Source organism: Triturus cristatus, chromosome 3_2 (genome assembly GCF_964204655.1).
Source record: "Triturus cristatus chromosome 3_2, aTriCri1.1, whole genome shotgun sequence".
Taxonomy (NCBI): domain Eukaryota; kingdom Metazoa; phylum Chordata; class Amphibia; order Caudata; family Salamandridae; genus Triturus; species Triturus cristatus.
In genome coordinates this window covers 970,100,719-970,122,609 of record NC_140584.1, presented here as the reverse complement: position 1 = coordinate 970,122,609, position 21,891 = coordinate 970,100,719, and positions in this window count along the sequence as shown.

Below are 21,891 nucleotides of genomic sequence, written 5' to 3'. Positions count from 1 at the left end.
AAACCCCAAAATTCGCTATTTTGCTTGAGCTAAATAAGGGGAATCAGAACCTGGAGGTAAAGTTAAAAAAAAGTCATGTGAATAAAAAAAATATTCTTTCAACATGTGCAACTGATTGTGCCAATCACCAAACCCTTAAATGTGGCCCAGGAGACCCTGTTGGCTACCACAAAATTGCAGCCCTCTACGTGCTTGCAAGGAGGATGCGTATCAATGCGGCAGGACAGCGCAGGAGAAGGGTCCAGGAGAGATTTGTCAGACTGCGCATCACCTTGCTCGGGCAGAATGAGGACGAGGTGTACGAGAAGTATCGACTCAATCGTGCCATGATCATGCGCCTCATTGCAGACCTGGAACCATCACTGCAGCACCAGACACACCGGACCAATGCAATCCCTGCGCACGTCCAGGTCCTATGCAGCCTGCACCTACTGGCCTCAGGGAGTTTCCAGGGGGTAAGTGCGGTAGCCGGAGGCGTATCGCAAAGCGCACTCTCACGCTTCTTCAAGAAATTCCTAGATGCCATGCTGACAATGCTACACACCCACATCAGCTTCCCCACAACCCCACAGCAGTTGGACCGCAACAAACAGGCATTCTACCAGGTGGCACAATTCCCCCATGTAAGTGGATGCATCGACTGTATGCAAATCCCCATATGTCCACCCGCAGCAAATGAGTACATATTCCGGAACCGCAAGTCCTACCACTCAATCAACGTGAAGGTTGTGTGCGATGCCAATCACATCATAACGGACCTAGTGGCACAATTCCCGGGGAGCACACACGACTCCTACATATTCCGCCACAGTGGAATCCACAGGCGTCTAATCAACGTAGAATCTGGAGAGGGACTCCTGCTTGGTACATACAAATTACGCTTCCCCACACCAACACCACACATGTATGGACATCACCAATGCTAAGTCTTTGCTTCTATCTTCTAGGTGACAGTGCTTACGCCCTGCGTGAATATATACTCACCCCATACATCAATCCAGCAACCCCACAGGCACAACGCCACAACGCAGCACACATAAGCACTAGGAATGTCATAGAGAGGACATTTGGGATTCTGAAGAGTCGCTTTAGAATCCTACATAAGACTGGCGGCGCCTTGCTATACAAACCTGAAACCTGCTGCCGGATTATTGCTGTATGTGCAATGCTGCACAACATTGCGACCAGAAGGGGGATACCCATAGAGGTTGACAGGAATGACCACCACCGGGATGACCAACCACCCGCCCAACAACGACAGGCACACGTCCCTAACACAGCAGAGGGCCACAGGAGGCGGACATACATCATGCAACATCATTTCTGAATCAGGTGAGAATGAAACATTACAAGTTTGTTTGGGGTGCAACTCTTTAATGCACAGTAGCACTGCGGCATGTGCAACAAAACAAGCAATGGAAATAATGCTCCACAGGAATAAAGTAAAATTAAATGTGCGTTAAAGTCACGCCTGTGCAGACTCAGAAAGGGGAGGTCCATGGTTGCCCCACCATGGTCCGGCATGTCTGTGTATCTGTCTAGTGGCGCTTGCCACGTACCCCAAGCCTCCGCTCAGGTGTCTCCAATGCCTCACCACGGCCTGTCCCCGTGGAGGCCCGCGAACTGCGGTGCCTGGTGCTGGCCTCTGGCAGTGACACGCTGCTGACACTGGAAGCAGCTTCACTGGCGTCATCCCCTCCCAAAGCAGCTGCACTGCATGTGCTGCTCTGTAGGTGTTCAACAGCAGTGGTCATCTGCCCTAGTGCCTTGGCAACATCCCCGCAGAAGTGCCCAAGGTCCACCTGCAAGGACACAGAGCGGCGTGCCAACACTGCGGTACTGTTGCTGTGACGTGTGATCGCCTTTGTAGCGGCGGCGGAACGCACCAATTGCTGTCTGTGCCTCCTCTTCTCGCACTCATGGCCCTCCCTCATGGCACGGGTGAGCTCTTGGATGTCTTCCCTGAGGTGAGCATTGCCCTCTGCCACCACAGTGGTCATGTCCCTAACCGCCGTGCTCATGTCCGTAACCGCCGCAGTCATGGCACGCATGTCTCTAGCAAGGCGCACGATATTGCAGCTAATGTTTGCCATGTGTCGTCCCTGCAGGCGCTGTACACACAGCATCCTCTCCTCGATGGCAGAAGTGTGTGGGAGATCCAGGTCGCCTGAGGAGACGGAACTTGGCCGAGCCCTGCGCCGCTGTGTGAGTCTTGCGTGTCCAGGTGGTGCATCAGGTGGTGTGATGGTGCGCAGACTGTGTCCCACTTGTGTGGAGGGTGTTTCCATCACCTGCAAGGGCGCAAATTGGGACCTGCGACTCTGCGCTTTTGTGGCTGTTGTAGCTGCAGCGCGTGTGGCTGGTGCTGGTGCTGGTGGCGCTGTTGCTGGTGCTTGTGCTGGTGGTGCTGGTGGTGGTGGTGCTGGTGGGGTGGCAGGTGGAGGTGATGTATGCGCATCCTGCGCTGTCTCCAGGTCTGAATCCACAGGTGTCTCGGATATTATCAGCCGCCCGCTGTCGTCCGAATCCCCAGGAGATGCATCTGTGTGTGAAACAGTGCATGGTTAGTGGGATAGTTACACCTACGTAGTGTTGTACACATACATGTCCCTCTGTGATCCACTAAATAAACAGTCTCTATCCATGTTCAACTGATGTGGTGAATGGTCATTGCATTTACGCCTGTACATGCACACTGGGCTGACTAGACTACAACTCCCATGATGCACTAGTGTTAGGAGTAAAGCTGTGTGTGCCAAAGCTGCATACACACTCAGATCCTGCTGGGGGCATGGAAATGGATTTACGCTATGCTGGGTATGGGCACAGGCATGCATCTTACCTTGGGCACTTGTGGCTGCGCCGGACGTGTCCAACTGGGTCACTCCCACGACGGCTTCCCGCTCGATTGTTCCTTCCACCAGATCCTCCAGGGCAGTGTTTGCTTGGACCGTGGAAGGGCCGCCTCCGGTTCTGCTTGCCTCCCGGAGCCTCTCTGAGATCCTCTCCTTTGCACGCTTCCGCAGGTCGTACCACCTTTTCTTGAGGTCGTCGATGCTGCGGGGCGTCACACCTACAGCATTCACCCTCTCCCGGATGCGCAGCCAAATGCGGCGCTTCTCTTGCTCAGGCACCTTGAGGGACAGCTTACCGAAGAGGCGATCGTGCTTGCTGCTGACTCCCTCTATCAGGTGCTCCAGCTCCCTGTCGGAGAACTTGCGCTTGCGTGCATCCTCAGCGCTGGATGGTGCTTCCTTCTCCATCAGGTATTTGTTTTGAGGATGGCTCAGTTGTTGTGGCTTCACTCTGCACAGGCAGTCTTCAGTCACAGCTCCTGTTTGCTCCTCTGTCGAGGCAATGTGGGTGGGGCTGCAGTATTTCCTGGTTGGTGATGTCATCTGCACGTTCCCGGTGCGACGCGATCATTTGCGATTTCGCTATTACCGATTTCGCTATTAGCTAATTCGGTATTACCGAACTCGCTATTAGCTAATCGGAGTTTGCATGCCCCGCCATTGATTAATCGGTAAAAATAGCGATTTTTAAGGAATCGCTAGATTTTACCGAATCTGTTGATGCATGCCCAAAAGCGATTCCTTAATAACGATTCCTTATTTCTCGCTATTAAGGAATCGCTTTTGGTTTGCTTGATGCATGTGCCCCTAAGGTTCTAAGAGCTCTTGTTCACAGCCTTTTTTAATACAGACTGGGTAGCTTGGAGGTTCCCAACATTTCTTATATGCAGATTACTTAAAGATTGATTAAAGATTTCCTCCAATTAATGATTATGAGTGGTGTTTTTGCCAGTGACTGTTATTTCTAGCCATGATAATTTGTGTATATGTCTTTCTTTGGGGCTCTCGTTTTGCTGCACATCTTCAGGAAGGCTCCCTGCCTTTTGTCTGCCTGTTTGCTTCAAAAGACCAAATTCTAATAGATTCTGTCCTTGCTAGATGAAATTTTAATTAGTAGGTTCTAGCCACAAAGGTATCCAGAAGTATAGCATCCCTTCCAAAGAATATATTACTACCATATGCAGTTGTAGGTAGCAATGTTGCCCTCAACACTTGGAGCATTGGGTCCAAGCTTGGTCCCCATAAGGGTTTAGATGATATTATAAAGGCTGAAGATAAAGCATTAGCTGTACTGTTTATAAATTATTTTTGCATTTTAAAGGAACCTCCTGAGTCAACTAAAATACCAATTACTTGTATCCTGATCTTTGTTTATTTTGTTGTCATTAATCAACCATATTCCCCGTTTTTTAATTTTCTAACCTAACATTAAGATTTTTGTTTTATTTAGATTGATCTCAAATTTATTTTGAACAGTGTATTTTTGAAGCTTATTGATTAGCCTTTGAAGGCCTATTCTCATTTTACTGACGAGCACTAGGTCATCAGCATATAGCAGGTTGGATATCAATCTACCCCCTAGTTTAGGTGAAAGCGCAATCGTATTGTCCAGATCCAATGTCAGATCTGCTATATACAAATTGAAGAGTAGGAATGCTAAAATCCACCAACGCTTCATTCCAGTTATAATGTAATTGTTTATGGAGAGATAGGTACCGTCGCCAAACTTGATTTGTATCCGAGTATCAGTGTGCAGGAGTTCGATGGCCCTTAGCAATTTTGAAGGTATTCCCCATGTTTGCAGCTTTTCTCATACAATATCTCAAGGAACCCTATCATAAGCAGCTTTAAAATCGCCAAAACACATGTATAGTATGGAACGGGTTCAGGTGGTTTGTCCCATGAGGAAAGACAACACAATCAGGTTTGAAGTGGCCCTTGTTCCCTGATGGACGGCTGTTTGGTTCCATGGTATTGTCCCACGATCATTGGCACAGCTACTTAGATCTTTAAGTAGGAGGCTGACAAAGTATTGTGCTTCAAAGTCGGGCCCAGATGGGGTTGCAGTAGATGTATATAAAGCTGCAATAGACTTACGGGTGCCTCTCCTCACCAAGGTATTTACTACAGCTGTGACAGAATCTATCCCTCCCCTGTGGGGCAAATCCGTTATCATCCCCATTTTCAAGAAAGGTAATAAGTCAGAAGCAAATATATTGCTCCTAGACTCCTCAGTTAAGGTGATGAGCAAAGTCCTTCTAATGAGATTAGAAGAGTGGGCAAACGGAAAGGCGATACTTTCTCCAGTACAATATGGTTTTAGAAAAGGGGTAGGGACCATAGAGCAGTGTATAAATCTCGAGCTATAAATAGGCAAATACAAATATGCCAAAGAAGGGAGATTGTACTTATGCTTCGCAGACCTTAGCAGTGCATTTGACCTCGTTGACCACTCAATACTTTGGCCAACCTTGCTTAGCCTTGGTGCAGCCAAACCAATTATCTGTTTCCTCGCGAGGCTCTATGAGATGCTATCTAGTAAGGTACAATATGGGCAGCAGGGTAATTGCACGCCTAATTTTGACATGAAAAGAGACATTCCTTAGGGCTGTGTCCTCGCCCCACTCCTGTTCTCATTGTTTATATGGAGCTGGGGTGTGGGGCTACCATTTTATTCAGGTATTGCAGCAGAAAGAAAATAATTTTTGTAAGCGTCTTTAAAGTTTACCTTCCTCAGCGTCCACTGAAATAACACACCAGGAAGTAGGATTACATTACTTAGCAGATTTGGATTCTCTGTGACTGCTGATGTTATGGAGGTCCATTTGGGCCAAAGAGGAAACTAATTTTTAGCAAACCTATTATCATGGATTGTCTACTTCTGGATAAAAAAAATGTGTATCCCTTGGTTTAGATATACCAGTATTACATACAGTAAACTGTTTAATCTACCAATTCAGTCTAACCCTGTGCAGGTGACTACCTTAACTAAACAGGTAATTAAGGATGTCTTTCTGAACTATAAAATATAAAAACGTATAAGACTGGCAGGGAAACAATCGACTTTTATATTCTACCAATCAATGGAGTCTAAGATCGGATTCCAAAATTCTCTGATCTTTTTTGACTCGGGTGACAAATGCCAACACATCGCTTTGTACTGACTAGACTGAGACTAGGAATAGTACACCATCTAGTCGCTTTTCCTGCAATGAACTCCTGTCCCCCAGATTCTAGCCCCTGCCCATGTGACGGGCAGTCTAAGTAAAACACAGTTCACTTTATGCTTTTCTGTGATTTTACTTGTATTTTAGGTGTCAATATCTAAAAACAATATTTCTAAAGCAAAATGTAAGAACGCACAAAGCTGCAATGAAATTACTATCTAACCTTAATGATCCTGGGGTCTGTTTTAATGTTTCATCATTTATTTTAAAAGCTATAGATGTAAGAAAAAGCATTGTGTGCTGATAAATCAGTATGTACTCGATAAGGATTTGTTTTATGTAATTTGCTGCTACAACATTTTAAACAATTGTTTTATCATTGTATTTTAATCTTGCTACTACTTTCATGGTTGTTTGTACATACCAAAAAAGCTTTATTGAATTGAATTGCTCTAATGTCCAACAAAACTATTAGACAACAGTAACCGGGCTGTGATTTGTTACCTCCTTTGTGAATGGGATTGATTACTGAGCCCTTCCAAGAAACAGAATTTTTTTAGGTGGAAAGAGTTTGCCTGAAGAGTGTTGGTAACTTCTTGGCTCAGAAAACGGAGTTTGATTTAAGTATTGCCTGTGGCAGGCCACTTGGACTGTGGGGCACCAGCTGAAGGAGACTTGTTTATGATTTTCCGTAATTGGAACACACTGTCATCTAAACTGGCTGTTTTCCCACAATCTAAGAGGAGAGTCTGATGATTATTATAGCAACCTTCTGGGGCCTTGGGTGAATCTTTAAGGCTAGCGTCCTTTCTGGGAATAGCGTCCATTGTTTCCATTTTTATTGAACAATGTGTACAGCAAAAATTTACCCATTATGGTTCACTACATTTTAAATTAAATGCAGCTTGGTTTCCCTTTCAAACCAGGTTTGCTGCTTGCCAGAACACAATAAATAAATATTAATGTTTTGCTTTAGGTGAGTTTTTTTTATTTAAATCTGAAGATCAAATCATTTTAATTTAATTTAATTAATTCAAAATAATATTTAATTCAAAATTAGTTAATAATGCTGTAGTTTTTTTAGTTTAACTACATTTAGAATAAATATTTAAAATTAATTTACTTTAATATTTAAAATAGATTTACTATTTTTCTTTAACTTTAGTAAACTTTGACATTTTCCCTGTACTTTACCACAGAAAGAGCTTTGCACCAAAAGTGGAGATCTGTGTTTAAATTAGGCTCCACCCCTCAATTCAGGGGGTGGAACTTTTAAGCCTAAACATTGCACTACAATTATATGGTGAATAGCCTAAAGTAGTAACTTTGCAATAGAGCATTAATAGTAAACTTACACACGCTGTTTTACTCATGTGTAAGTCTACCTTTGTAAATAGTCCCCAATTCTTATAAAGTTTTTAAAGAAATCCTAGGGCTGGTTTCAGTGCAAATATAACTGAATACCAAAACTTATAGCATGTGGTTTTTATACGCTGACATTAAAGTCCTCTAAAGTAGTGCCAAAGAAGAGTCCTCGATTGAGATTTAACTGTGTGTGCTAGAGGTAATTAAGATAATTACTTACATAAACACTTCTTTTGTTATGTCCTACATACTCTTCCACGATGAAACAACCGTTAGCACCAATGTTGAACACATTACAACTAAGAAATATATATACTTCATTTTGTTCTACTTCCAATGGTCCATATGTACTGTGAAAAGCAGTAGTATTAAACTCCCTGAATTATGATTTTTTGATGAGACATATAGTTGAAAAGAATGCTGCATTGTTTTTTTATTCGTATAAATGAATGTCAGTATATGTGTACACTGATAATCTAAGTTGCATATTGGTGATTTAACTGCATTTTTAATGTTCACCATAAGTATGTCTAGTTTGAGTTGTGGCATTTTTATACGTTCTGCATCATCATTTACCGAAATCAGGGTGGTCATTGCTTAGGGGTACAAAGTAACCTCCTCTTTCCAGCGTTTTCAAATTAACGTAGTAAGAGCTGGATTTCTGTCTTTTTGAGTGGGCAATACAATAAATTAGCCCATCCATTTGCTCTAATACTATGTGAATTTGTTCTACCTGTGGGTAACAATACGATGATCTTGTACCGTGCATAGAAGTTCATAGATAGACATTTATATCATAGTAAGAAGCTTGTTAATTTTGATACTTGACTGGATGTTCTTTTATTACCGTTCTTAGTATATTGATCCTGTTATGTAAATTGTTTTTTATGATTCGGCTAGGATTTCCAAGATTCCTTGCCCTTGTGTATTAGGGTTTGGGATTGCCTATCAAACATTACCTTTAACTGAGATAGTCCTGTTGAGTTTGTGTTTTGATGGTGTGGTGTTAGACTAGCTGGCTACTCTCTTTCCCATGCAATGTACAGTGTTTTTCTCCTAACGTAAGAAAGACTCAGCTCACCAATTTGATGTCCACCGCAGATTCCACAGTCAATACAATTCTACCTATATATTGTTCTTGTGGGCTCATTAAATGAATATTAATGTCTAAACTAAATGCTTTAATTTAAAGAAATTAATGTTTTTTGATGTATACTAAACACAAAATTGAATTCAGACCTAGGGCCTGATTCACAAAGGTCCTCCGCACTTGTGTTGGAGGCCCTGCAGTCATTGGGGATGTCTCCGCACTGGGGGCAGAATTTCCGAAATGAGAATTCTCAATGCAGAGATTCTTCCCCGAGGGCAGAGACTTCACAATGACTATGGGGCCTCCGCCATTAGTGTGGCGGTGAATCTGACGCCTAAGTTATAATTGTGACTTTGTGCAATACTTTTCTGTTTCTCTAAATATCATTTTAATTTAGGACTTTAAAACACCGTACATTTACTGAGGAGTAAACTCACCAGCACCTATGCTAAGATGGCCAGTGAATGTGGTTGCTTAGTGACAGTAGTTATTAAGAGTAAGGAAAATGCAGTTGTTTTAACCTACAATGTGTTTGATTCAAAAAGGTAACTTAGACTTTTGTGTAAGTTTACTTCTTTTTGGTATTCACAAATTCTGAGTGTAAGTTACTACTAAAAATAAAAACAACCAGTAGTAAGTCCAGCACTACACATGGCCAATCTCTGGTACTGCAACAGCCTCCCATAAAATATAATAGAGGTAGCAACTTAAAATATAACCCCGTAGGTAATAATAGTACATTAAATAATTAAAAATGGTTATAAATATAAGTAAATATACATTCATGTTAAAAATATATATAAAATAGTAGATGTGTATTTTTAGTTATATTATATTTTAATAATCTATTGTGAATTAAAAAAATAATGAAACTATAAATATCATGAAAACATGCGTCCACTTCACATTCAGAACACCCACCATCCACAGGCACCAGCACCTGCACCCACGAAGAAACTGGACCAAAATCACCGATGACCAGCTCACCTCCTCACTCAGCAGCTCCACCCCAACCATCGCGGATGATGACCCCAGCACCGCAGCCCAAACCCTGCACAGATGCGCCAATACCATAGCCCCCCTCAAGAAAAACAACAACACTCACGCCAAGAAAGCCAAATTCGAGAGTCCAGACGCATGTGCCACCACCTCGAAAAGGCCTGGAGGAACTCCAAATCCACAGAGCCCCACAACGACTTCAGAGCCGCCACCAATGCCCACCATCAACTCATCAGAAAAACAAGAAAAAAAACGATTGAAGACAGAATCTCCACACACGCGCACAACAGCAAAGAACTCTTCAGCATCATCAAGAAGTTCACCCAACCCACCAGCGAGTCTACTGACATCCCTCCCTCACAAGACCTCTGCAAAAAACTCAGCACCTTCTTCCACCACAAAATCAAGAGCATCTACGACAACTTCGACAAAGACAACCAACACACAGAACCCTCACCAACCACCCCGACACCCTGGAGCCAATGATTGACAACTGGACAGCCCTCACCACCGAAGACACACTGAGGACAATTAAGTCAATCTACTCTGGGGCCCCCATGTACCCCTGCCCCCACCACATCTTCAACAGAGCCGCCAACACCATCGCACCCATGCTCTGCCACACCATCAACCGCTCCCTGACGAACACCTCATTCCCCGATGACTGGAAACAAGCCGAGATCAACCCCCACCTGAAGAAGCCCTCGGCGGACCCCACCGACCAAAAGAACTACAGACCCATCTCCCTGCTCCTATTCCCAGCGAAAGTCATTGAGAAAGCCATTAACAGCCAACTCACCACCTTCATCGAAGAGCACAACATCCGCGACTCCTCCCAATCCGACTTCAGAAAAAAACACAGCACAGAAACTGCCACCCTCGCCGCAACAGATGACATCCGCTCCCTACTGGACAGAGGAGAAACAGTAGCCCTCCTCCTCCTAGACCTTTCAGCGGCATTCGACACAGTCTCTCACAACACCCTAATACGCAGGCTCCACGACGCAGGAATCCGGGAAAAGGCGCATGCTGGATCCACTCCTTCCTCTCTAGCAGAACGCAGCGGGTCAGACTCCCTCCTTTTCTCTCGGACCCTACACCCACCACCTGCGGAGTCCCCCAAGGGACCTCCCTCAGCTTCACGCTCTTCAACGTCTACATGGCTCAGCTTGCCCCCATCGTTAGAACCTATGTACTCAACATTGTGTCATACGCAGACGACACCCAACTCTCCTTATCCAACGAACCTAGCACCGCTAGACACAACTTTCAAGAAGGCATGGAAGCCGTCGCCAAATGGATGAAAAGCGGCTGTCTACAACTCAACACCCACAAAACGGAAGTACTCATCATGGACGCCTGGAACGACACCTGGTGGCCCCCCGCCCTCGGATGCCCACCCACCCCCACGGAACACGAATGCAACCTTGGAATCATCCTGGACTCCGAGCTCAAAATGGACCATCTGATCAACTCCGTTGCACCCTCCACCTCCTATGTAAGACCTTCAAATGGATCCCACTCGAGCACAGAAAGACAGTCACTCACGCCCTCGTCACCAGCATACTCGACTACGACAACGCACTCTACGCCGCAATAAACAAAAACCTCACCCGCAAGCTACAAAACATCCAGAATGCCGCCACAAGACTGGTCCTCAACATGCCAAGACACTGCCACATCTCCCAGCACCTGGAGTTACTCCACTGGCTCCTCATTGAGGCTAGAATCACCTTCAAGATTCTCACCGACACACACAAGGGTCTCCACGACACCAGACCAGCATACCTGAACAGCAGCCTTAAATTCCACGCACCCCAAAGGACCCTACGATCAGCCCAGCTCTCCTACGCCATGGTCCCCGACACCAGAAAGACCATAGTGGGAGCCGCTCCTTCCTCGCGGCCAAAACCTGGAACGCCCTTCCGCTCTACCTCAGACAGACAACATTGGTCCCCATCTTCGCGAGAAACCTCAAAACCTGGCTCTTCGACAGACCCCCCTCCTTGATGAAATGGTACCTGCACCCCCCCTCCCTCCTCCAGCGCCTTGAGACCCTTACGGGTGAGTAGTCGCGCTTAACAAACACTGATTGATAGTTAAATGAATTACAATTAATTCTATACATCACGTTTAATAATTAATGCACCTTCATTTTTTTCCTTTGGGGGTTAATTTTTATTTTAAACTTGACAAAAATAAATATAATTAAACGTAATATATTTCAATTGATTAAAGGTTTAATTCAAACTTAATTTAATTTTGCTACAGCATTTATTTAATGTATTTAAATTTATTCTACATTTAAAGTAAATCTGTAAATGAATTTACATAAATATTTAGCATAAAAATATTTTAAAGATTTTTTATTACTTAAATTAACAATCTAATTTTTTCCTATACTTTACTATGTGGAAATCTCTGCCCCGACTGTGGAGTCTCCATATGGTAAAGTATTAGGGAAAAATAAAAACAATTCACATATCATACCTACAGCTATCCTATAAACCTGGCTCTCCAGGGATAGGGCTTACTTCGGTAACTGATACCTTGGATGTGAGACTGTAATAAGTGCAGAGGTGTTTACAGTTGAAATATGCTCAAAGGAGTAAAGTCTTTCCAAGGCCTGTTCACCCGTAATAATGGCTCCTAAGAAAGGGGTAAAACCCTTGATCCAACCCCCAACCGTGAGATGTTGCTTGAGTGCTATGGCTATAACTGATGTGTCGCAGGGCGAATGAGGCATGGCATCTGCCAGTGAAGAAGGGTAGCCTACCACTATACAAACACGGAGCCAAGAGTCTCCAGGCTGAAGTATATTCTTCTACACCTGTAACACTCAAATTTACAGTTAGACATATCCTTTTAGGAATTTTATTCATTAATGTATTTTTCAGTTAGTGTTTAATTTGACGTTTAATACCATTGTAGAAATAAAAAGGTATGCTCACAGGTTACAAATACTATTAACATTCATGCTTGCTCATCAAATAAACTAATCTGAGGTCTAAAATATATAATGTGTTTACTTTTTTAAATAGTATGCACTACTGAGTTATGATCAAACATATATCTTCAAGATCTCTGTACTTTTATCACATTGCTTCATACAAATCCAAAAATTAAGCATAGTTTGTATATAGACTTGATTATTCTTTTTAAAAGTTTACATATGCTTGTTTGCAGTATAGTGCACGTGTGAGGACATCACTAAAATGTATCAAACATCAATAATGGTCTATATAATTAAATAAAATTCTTCAACAGCTCTTTTTGCCTTGAAAGACTAAGGTATTACATGCAGTTTAGTGAAACACATGTTGATAAACCTTTTGGAAACGCTTTAATGGCAGAACATGTAGACAAAATTTATGAATGTAAAGAACAATATGCCTTTGTATGAATACTATGCTATTAAACATCAAATAAATCGCTATCTGAGCAAAGGATTCATAAATGAAACTTATTATAAAGCACTGATAGCCATATTTTAACTTGTACAAGTGCAGAAGAAGAATACTGCCATTTTGCTGCAACTGGGTATTAGGAAGAGGCACCAGTACAGCCACAACCACATTATTTGGGTGCCTCATAAATATTGAGTAGGTAAAATCGAGGGATCAAATATCAACAAGTATGTATAGATTCTCTATACTTAACTCCACATCATTGCAGCTTGATAAAATATACACATCTCATCAAGTTATATAGATGTAGAGTTAAGAATAGTAATTCTATACTTCCTCTTTATGAACTAACCTTTCCATATTTTATCCCTCAATAGTTTTTCTACAATATTACGATTCCACTATATTCCTATGCTCGATATTCTGTGGTACAATCATTGTTTGAAACTAAGATAATTTGACAAGTAATCAGGGATCTAGCAGTTGAGGCCTTAAATACTATTCCTGTCTCCTGGGTGGAGGCTGAGGCCAAAAAGAGCAGAGTTAATTCGGCATCTTGAGCTACCCGTTACACTATTTCCTTCAGCTTTTGGCCAAATAACATTTGTTCCCAGGAATGGTAACTTTCGAAGGATGGCCATCAGTGCTGCATCACCTTTTTAGGTCTCGCCTAGGCAGCGCGCATGCGTTGCTCTATGAGGGCCTTTAGCCATCAGTCTTCACTTTTGAAGCACTGCACTCGTGATTGTGGCGGCATCCACCTTGCGGGAGCGAGCAGAAGCGCGGCCACGTTAATTACAAACATATGGCCGCTGCTCGCTCCCGCAAGGTGGATGCCACCACAAGCACGAGTGCAGTGCTTCAAAAGTGAAGACCGCCGATCGCGATGCTGTTTGCGTGTGGCATCACTTGTTTTTCTCTTACCAGCATCTGCTGCCGGTCTGGGACGAATAACCGTGGCTCTCTCCTGATAACCTCTCTGCAACTTTCTTTCCAGTTTTACTCCACTCCGCAAGTCTCTCTTCTGTCCCTTCTCTAAACTCTTTGCAACATTCTTGCCAGTAAGTCCTTCTCTCCATGTCCCTCTACGCTCATCCTCTGCCTACTTGACCACGCTCACCTCTCGGTCTCTCCTATCTATCAGTCCTTAGTAAGCCAACCTCTCCCCTAAAAATATCCTGCGGTCTGTGCTTCTTAGTACGTCTCTAACCTGTTGCCATCTCTGACCAGCCCCCTTCACAGCCTTTCTCTTCTCTCAAATCTCAAACCTGCTAGTCAGGTTGTCTCTCTTTCCCCCGCCTCTCTTACCTTGGATGCCCCTTGTCTTTTGTGAGCCTGTCTCTCTCCTATAGGCACCTCCTGCCAGCTTCTCCCTACTTGGCCGGTCCTCTTCTGCCTGTCTCTCTCCTGCCCCCCACTACTCAGTATGTCCATCTCGCCTCTCCCTCTCTCTTGATGGTCTCCATCTTGACCACTCTCTCCCCTAAGGCCACTGTTGTGGGTGTCTTATGTTCCACTCCCTGTTCCTTCATTGATCAGTCTCCTTCTCCCACCCGTGTCTCTTTCCCTGCTCGTGTCTCACTCTTTTCGGTATTTGCTTACCCTCTTCTCTTTTGTGTCCCTCGTGCTCTCTTTTATCCGACTACCTGCGCCAGTCTCTCCTCCGAACCTTTCTTTGTGGCTGTCCGTTGCCATGGAAGCCCGGTGCGGCCACCGTACAAAAGAGGCAGGGAGTGTCAAAGCTTGCAGCCCGTACCCTCTTCGCTACACCGGTCCATGTTCCGCTGAGGATTCCATTCCCCGCGTGCACAACCTGTTTGGGATAATACCCGTCTATCCACAAAAGGGCAGGGATTTGTTGTGTGTTTAAATCTATCATGTATTTTCCGCCCTCACCACACAGACACATTGTGTTATGATTTGCAGAGGGGATTAGGGCTACATCACTTATACACTGTGTTACATTTGTAGTATGTCCCGTATGAAGATACTTAGTATTTACATAAACCATATGCAAGCGCTTATTTGCGCATGGCGCACTTTTCTGCTGCGTGGTGAAATACGAGTCCAGTATGGATGAATGGTTCATTAAAGTTTATTAAAGTGTAGCGCATCTCTGGACTCTTTCAGCGTTCGTCTTTTATGAGTCAAACAGGATAAAGGTATTTGCTCAGGGTCACACACGTTGGTTCAGTGGGTAAGCTGGTGTTGAAATTAAGAGTGAGGTCTGTTTTCTTGGACATCTCTCTGTGTGGACTGCAAGGGTGTGTGTCGTGAACAATCCAGTAATATGCAGCATTTCTTGTGCAGTGCTGGCTGCGGGGATAGTCCACTTCTATGCACTCTATTCATTGTTAGCCCGGGCTAGTTCTCAGTTGGAAAACTCGCTTTGCAGTTGACAATAAGAGCCAGTTCCTCCATTGGTAGATTTGTATTTCTTAAAAATAAAATGTCAGGTTTCGATTGTGCAGACATCGGTTTTATCCATAGGAGGCGCAGGGGGAGGGAATACACGTTCTGAAAGAAACAGTAATGCGTCTCTTGGGACACTGCTCTACAACATAGCTTAAACATATTGGCAAAGCCAATAGGTCTGGCAAAACACTTATAAGGTCCCAAAGGCGAGACCTATTGGCTATGCCAATGCTTGTTACTGGTGGAGCCAGTACAGTATTGTAATCTTACTACAGCTAATGACACAACCATCAAACCTACTGCTTTATGCGTGTCTATGCAATGATTAAAGCCAAATATATTATATCTTCCATATTTTTTCCATAGTTTTCAGGACCAGACCATTGTCCTTGCCTCCATCATGCTCATCCAACATTGCCTGGAAGTCAGACAGAAGGACGGTGCTGTTTATTGGTGTGTTAATATCTGATTGTAAGAAAATGATAACTGATAAATGGGCCCTTTTAAGATGGGCATCTCTCCTTTTCACACTACTATCCTATATGAATAAAGCTCAGGCAGGCTCCAGGAGGCATTACCCGTACATGCTGACAGGAGTGATGCGATACTTCCTTACCTACATGAACCCGACTCCACAAATCCATGTTCTGTGTAAGGAGGAGGGGTCGATATTCTTGGGTTGGCGTTGAGACTGCGAGAACAAGTTGCTGGGCTCCATCACCAACTCGTCAAAAAGTAGGCTGTTTTGCCCCACTGGGAATTTCCTCCATGGGCTGCAGTCTTTGCAGGGTGGTTTTTTAGGGGGGGGGGGCAGTGCTGATGCCTCGTTCACTTCCTCCACCTACCCCAGGAAATTTGAGCGGACAGGAGCTGAGGGGGGTTCAGGAAAGAGAGAGAGAGAGGGGGGTGGGGGGGGGGGGCTGGTGATTCCCGCGATGGCCGTAGGTTAAGGGGGGAGGGCGCCATCAAATCAACAAAATGCCAGGCTTAGTGGAAGTGACTTTACATGATTCCCCTTTGACCTTTACTTTCACTCATACATACATGTCCTTATACATACACATGCATTCACATACACACATACTCACACATACACACACACACTGCCTACACATGCACACACTCTCTTACATAAACGCACTCAAAACTGCAAGCACACACACCACATGCATACGTTTAAAAGCATACCTCAGCTGCTAGGGAAAGTCACATTCCAGCTATTTCTACTCCAGTTTTTAAATTAAACTAATGGCGAATAATGAAAAATTATTCACTATTAGTATAGTAAATCAATTGACAAAAAATGAGGAGAGTGAAGTTCCCACCGACGTCCATAAAGACGAGCCGCTTCTGTTCCTGCCACTGATTTTGCCACTGCAGAGGCTGGGGATCGCACAGGCAGTGCCAGGGGTCACAAGAGGCATGCCTGTGGCTGCAGGAGTGACCCATAGTGACGTCCCTGTGCTTTGGTTTCCAGTCCGGCCCTGTCAGACTGAGGTCTTTGCTTGTCACATGTAGAACTACAGTAAAAACGTTGCACTGAACTCTATTACATCCCACCTGCACTCAAGTTACACTAATTGTATTGCAGTGTACAAAAAGAAATGTGAGTTAAAAGACCATCATGGTGTCGGACCAACTTCCCAGGACATGTGGACTTGAACTATGCTTTTACTTTGACTTAGAATACTATGATAGAGCAACTGGAAATCAGTATAAGGGCCTATTAGAATCAGATAAAAGGTCGCTCAGTGTTCTTCATTTATAATAGCACATTGGACAGTATCAGGTGCGGCTATACGACGGTGCAACTGGTGCAGCCGCACCAGGTGCTGATCTTTAGGTGGAGTATATTACTAGAAACAGTGGCCCTATCATGGGAGGTATAAGGTTATTACCACAAAACTGTAATCAGCGTCAGGTGTACATGTGTCACAATGGACCTTATGTCATTTATTTTGCTTTTTCAATAAAAAAAAAGAGGAAGAACATACAATAAGATAAAGTGAGCAAAAAGTGAAGGGGTTCTGGAAATCAAAAGATTTCCTGATCTCCGGCATGTAGTGATAAAGTGACTGTTCAGTGATAAAGAATACAGTAGTCACGGTAGAGAACACGCATCTTGTACTCCTCAACAATCATGAATTAAGTGTCTGAGTTAGGAGGCTGTTGTCGACGACGTTTCGATCTCCAACAACGGTTATGGGATCATCATCAGGATAGGTCAATCTAAATGCCTGAGAGGTAGCCTAGATAAAGCAGAAAGTAAGGGTGGGGGGTAGAGAAGTCGCGGTAGGGTGGAGGAAGGAGAGACAGGGGGAGAGAAATGAGAGAAGTTAGTGAGGGTTCTGCGGTGTACCTATATACAAGTTGAGGGTATGGGCAAGATTAGTCCAGGAGTGAGTGAAACAATATCTAGTCTGGCACCAAGTGCGTGCATCCCTGTTAATTAAGGTAGGGGTCACTGTAAGGCATGCAAGACTAATTCCACACGAAGTCATGCCTATTTATGTAATAGTCATGCATTATGTTGTCAATTTATAGGTGTTTGCGCAGTGTGACACTGACTAACTACTGGTCTAAGATGTAGACCGCAATACAAGAGGGTTCGGGGGACGATGTCCTGCTCAGACAGGTTGGGGACTGCAATCACGATGGTTAGAGGGGCAATGCCCCGTCCGTGGATCCTGGTCAACACGGGGGTGTGGGGTAAGTGATGGGGCTGGAAGAGAATGGAGCACTTAGCATTAGGGTCGGAGAACCTACCTCTCCCAGGAGTGAGACATGCGAGTTGAGGCGGAGCTTACCTTCTTCCGTGGTGGATGGTGGAGGGGTTGAGTTCCGAGTAAATTGTCTCAAGGCTCGCAGTGGAGCAAACAGTGAAAAATTGCCCTCAGCGAGACGGAAAAGCTGGTCAGTCCCGGGAGGCACAGAACTATGAGAGTGCGCATTCAAGGAGTATCAGAGCAGTGCGCCTTACCTATGGTATTATTTTACTCAGGAGAACGAGGCGAACAATGGGTGGTAGGACATTTGTGCCGGCACGGTGATCCCACGCAAAAATGTAAGGAAAACGTGATTTTTTTTAGCTAAATTTGAGGTTTGCAGGGAATTCTGGGTAGGGAAACGTTGGGGGATCCATGCAAGCCATACCTCATTGGACTCCCCAGGGTGTCTAGTTTTCAAAGATGTATGGTTTGGTAGGTTTCCCTAGATGGCTGCCAAGCCCGGGGCCAAAAACCCATGGGACCCCCCTTGCAAAACCAGGTTGTTTTGTGATAGGTCATTTTGATGTCGCCTCAATAGTTTTTGACCCACCCATGCGAGGGAGGTACCATTTTTATTGGGAGACCTGGGGGAACGCTGGGTGGGAGGAAATTGTGGCTGCGTAGGTTCCAGAACTTTCAAACGCAGAAATTTGAGAAAAAAGTGATTTTTCAGCTAAATTTGAGGTTTGCAGGGGATTCTGGGTAGGAAAATGTTGGGGGACCCATGGAAGCCATACCTCGCTGGACACCCTCGGGTGTCTAGTTTTCAGAAATTTGTGGGTTTGGTAGTTTCCCTGGATGGCTGCAGAGCCCGGGGCCAAAAAGTCAGTGGACCCCCACTTGCAAAACCAGGTTGTTTCGCAATAGGTAATTATGATGTTGCCTCAGTAGGTTTTGGGCCCTTGCCTGTCTCGGGTACTTGACCCACCCACATGAGTGAGGTACCATTTTTATCGGGAGACCTGGGGGGAATGCTGGGTGGTAGGAAAATTGTGTTTTTTCTGACAAAAGAATATTATGACAGTAATGCAAGGAAAATGCGTGACTATAGTCACATGGGGCCATATGTACGTAGCCGAATACCGGTCGGTAACGGCCGATTTTCGGTAATTATACCGTTACCGACCGGTATTTAGGCTTTTGCAATGTAGGGGGCACATTACAGGATTCGGTATTTACCGAATCAGTAAAATTACCGAATCGGTAATTTTACCGATTCAGTAAATACCGAATCCTGTAATGATATCTAGGGGGAGTGTGTGGGTGTTGTGGGGATTCGTTATTTACCACCAACTAAAAGTTGGTGGTAAATGACGACTAGGTGAAAAAAAGCATTTTTGTGCACGTTTAAGTGTGCAATGTGGCAGACATACATGCCCTTAGGGCATGTATGTGTGCCACATGTGCACACATGCAGGAATCAGGGGTGCAACAGGGTGTCACTGTGACACCCTGCCACCCTTGATTGTGCTCCCCCCATTACCGAATCGGTATTTACCGATTCAGTAATGGTAACTGGCTTCAAGGGATGCATTATTACCGAATCGGTAAATACCGGTTCTAAAATACCGAATTTTACCGATTCGGTAATAATTACCGAATTATTATCTACATAACATTTACCACTTCATAAATACCGAATCGGTAAAATTCGGTATTTATGAAGTGGTAAATGTTGGGCTACCTACATAAGGCCCATGGTGAGGTTTGCATGGCATAGTGAGTAAAACAACTTGTTGGGATCCATGAGAGGCACACCACCCAGCACTCCTAATTATTTTTAAATTTACAGAAATATCTAAATTTGGTAAATTTTCCCTAGAGACAGACTACACCTTAGCACAGAAAGACAAATGAGACAAATATGACTGCCTATCCACCTGTTTCTCAAGTACACACACATACTGGTTGGATTTGGCATGAGGGTGAGTGAAAGGTTCAAAATTTATATTTTATTAACAAGAGATTTCACAAAAAGGAAATGCACTGTTAATAATTAAAAGGTTAAAAACCTGAACCAATGACTCACATCTCGTGAGCTGTAATGCCACGACAAGGCAACAACCTCTTTACAGGCCATTCACACACCTTTCATACTTGAAACACACTTTCACACCGCTAGGTGCGGCTCCAGCACATTACAACACTCACATCCACAGACAATGTGGAGACAATGTACACCCTGGCAGAGAGAGACAGAAAAGACAAATATTCCTTCAAAAGGAACAATTCCTTAAGTACTCATACATACTGGTTGGATTTGGCATGAGGGTGAGTGAAGGTTCAGAGCGTAAAATTCTATTAACAAGGGATTTCACAAAAAGGAAATGCACTGTTAATATTTAAAATGTTAAAAACCTGAACCAATGACTCACAGCTCGTGAGCTGGAAAGCCACGGCAAGGCACCAACCTCTTTACAGGCCATTCGCACACCTTTCATACGTGACACACAAGACCATTAACAACGCCAGCCGCGGGCCCAGCACATTACAACATTCACATCAACAGACAGCGCCATTCAAGGGCCCATCACTTTCCTACGCACACATGACTAATACAGCAATCACACCGGCTGGTGGTTGACATGGTGTTTGCAGTGGCGTTTGACTAGCAGAGTGTGTAATGGCTAGCAGCAAGTCACTACTCACACACTGCCAGCCAAATGTCGGCCCACGCACACCGACAGCCAAGCACCATCCCACCCCCACTGCCAGCCAAGCACCAGTCCACGCACACCGCCAGCCAAGCACCAGTCCACGCACACCGTCAGCCAAGCTCCAATCCACGCACACAGCCAGCCAAGCGCCAATTCACTCACACCACCAGCCAAGCGCCAATCCATGCACACCGCCAGCAAAAAACCAGTCCACGCACACCGCCAGCCAAGTGCCAGTCCACTCACACTGCCAGCCAAGCACCAGTACATGCACACCGCCAGTCCACACACACCGTCATGAATTTTTTTTAACAAGAAAGAAAACACAAACCAATTGAAACTAGATACAAAACTATAACTACAAAAACAACAGCAGTAACTAAAGACATCATTCTATTGCCAAACATGAAACTGAACAACTATATAAAACCATACAGACCAGACAGTACACTATTAGACTCACAGTTGCTCCCAAAAACTCTTTTGAGTGTGATACAATCGGAAACATGTGGGCACACACAGCCCAGGATTAGAAGGACAATCGGCACAGTGCATACGACTCTCCTTCAACACACCTCTTCGCAAGCAGTGTCTACATCTCTTACTGGGATTGGTTTTTTTGGGCGTGGGAGGAATTAAATCAGGAAAAGTGGCGATCTTTCAATCTAGCTACATCCTCCACCACTCCAACTCTAGGAACACTTGCCTGTTCCACAACAACAAGGCTGCCTATCACAGACTCCTGAAACTGAACAAAAGTCATCTTTGACGCAGGAGAACACTCCTTGAACACAACAAAAGCATTGAAAGTTGCTAAATTGAAGAGATGGATGGCCAACTTCTTACACCAAATGTAAGCCTTACGAACAGCAGTGTAAGTTTCTAACCTCTAAAACCACCCATGTGCTTATTGTAGTCTACAATACACACTGGAGTATAGATCTCTGAAAATCAATCCACAAAGTGATCAAGAACAGGACGATTCTTAAAATGACGGTCACAGTCAGGGTGATCTTGTGGCAACGCTAAAGCATTATCAACAAACTGCAGCATCCGAAGCAAAAGTAGATAAAGATCACGACTCATAATTGCAGGAAATATGGCCGTTGCCATCAAGGGACTGGTAGACCAATATGAAGCCATGGACGGCTTCCTTGTCAAGCCCATC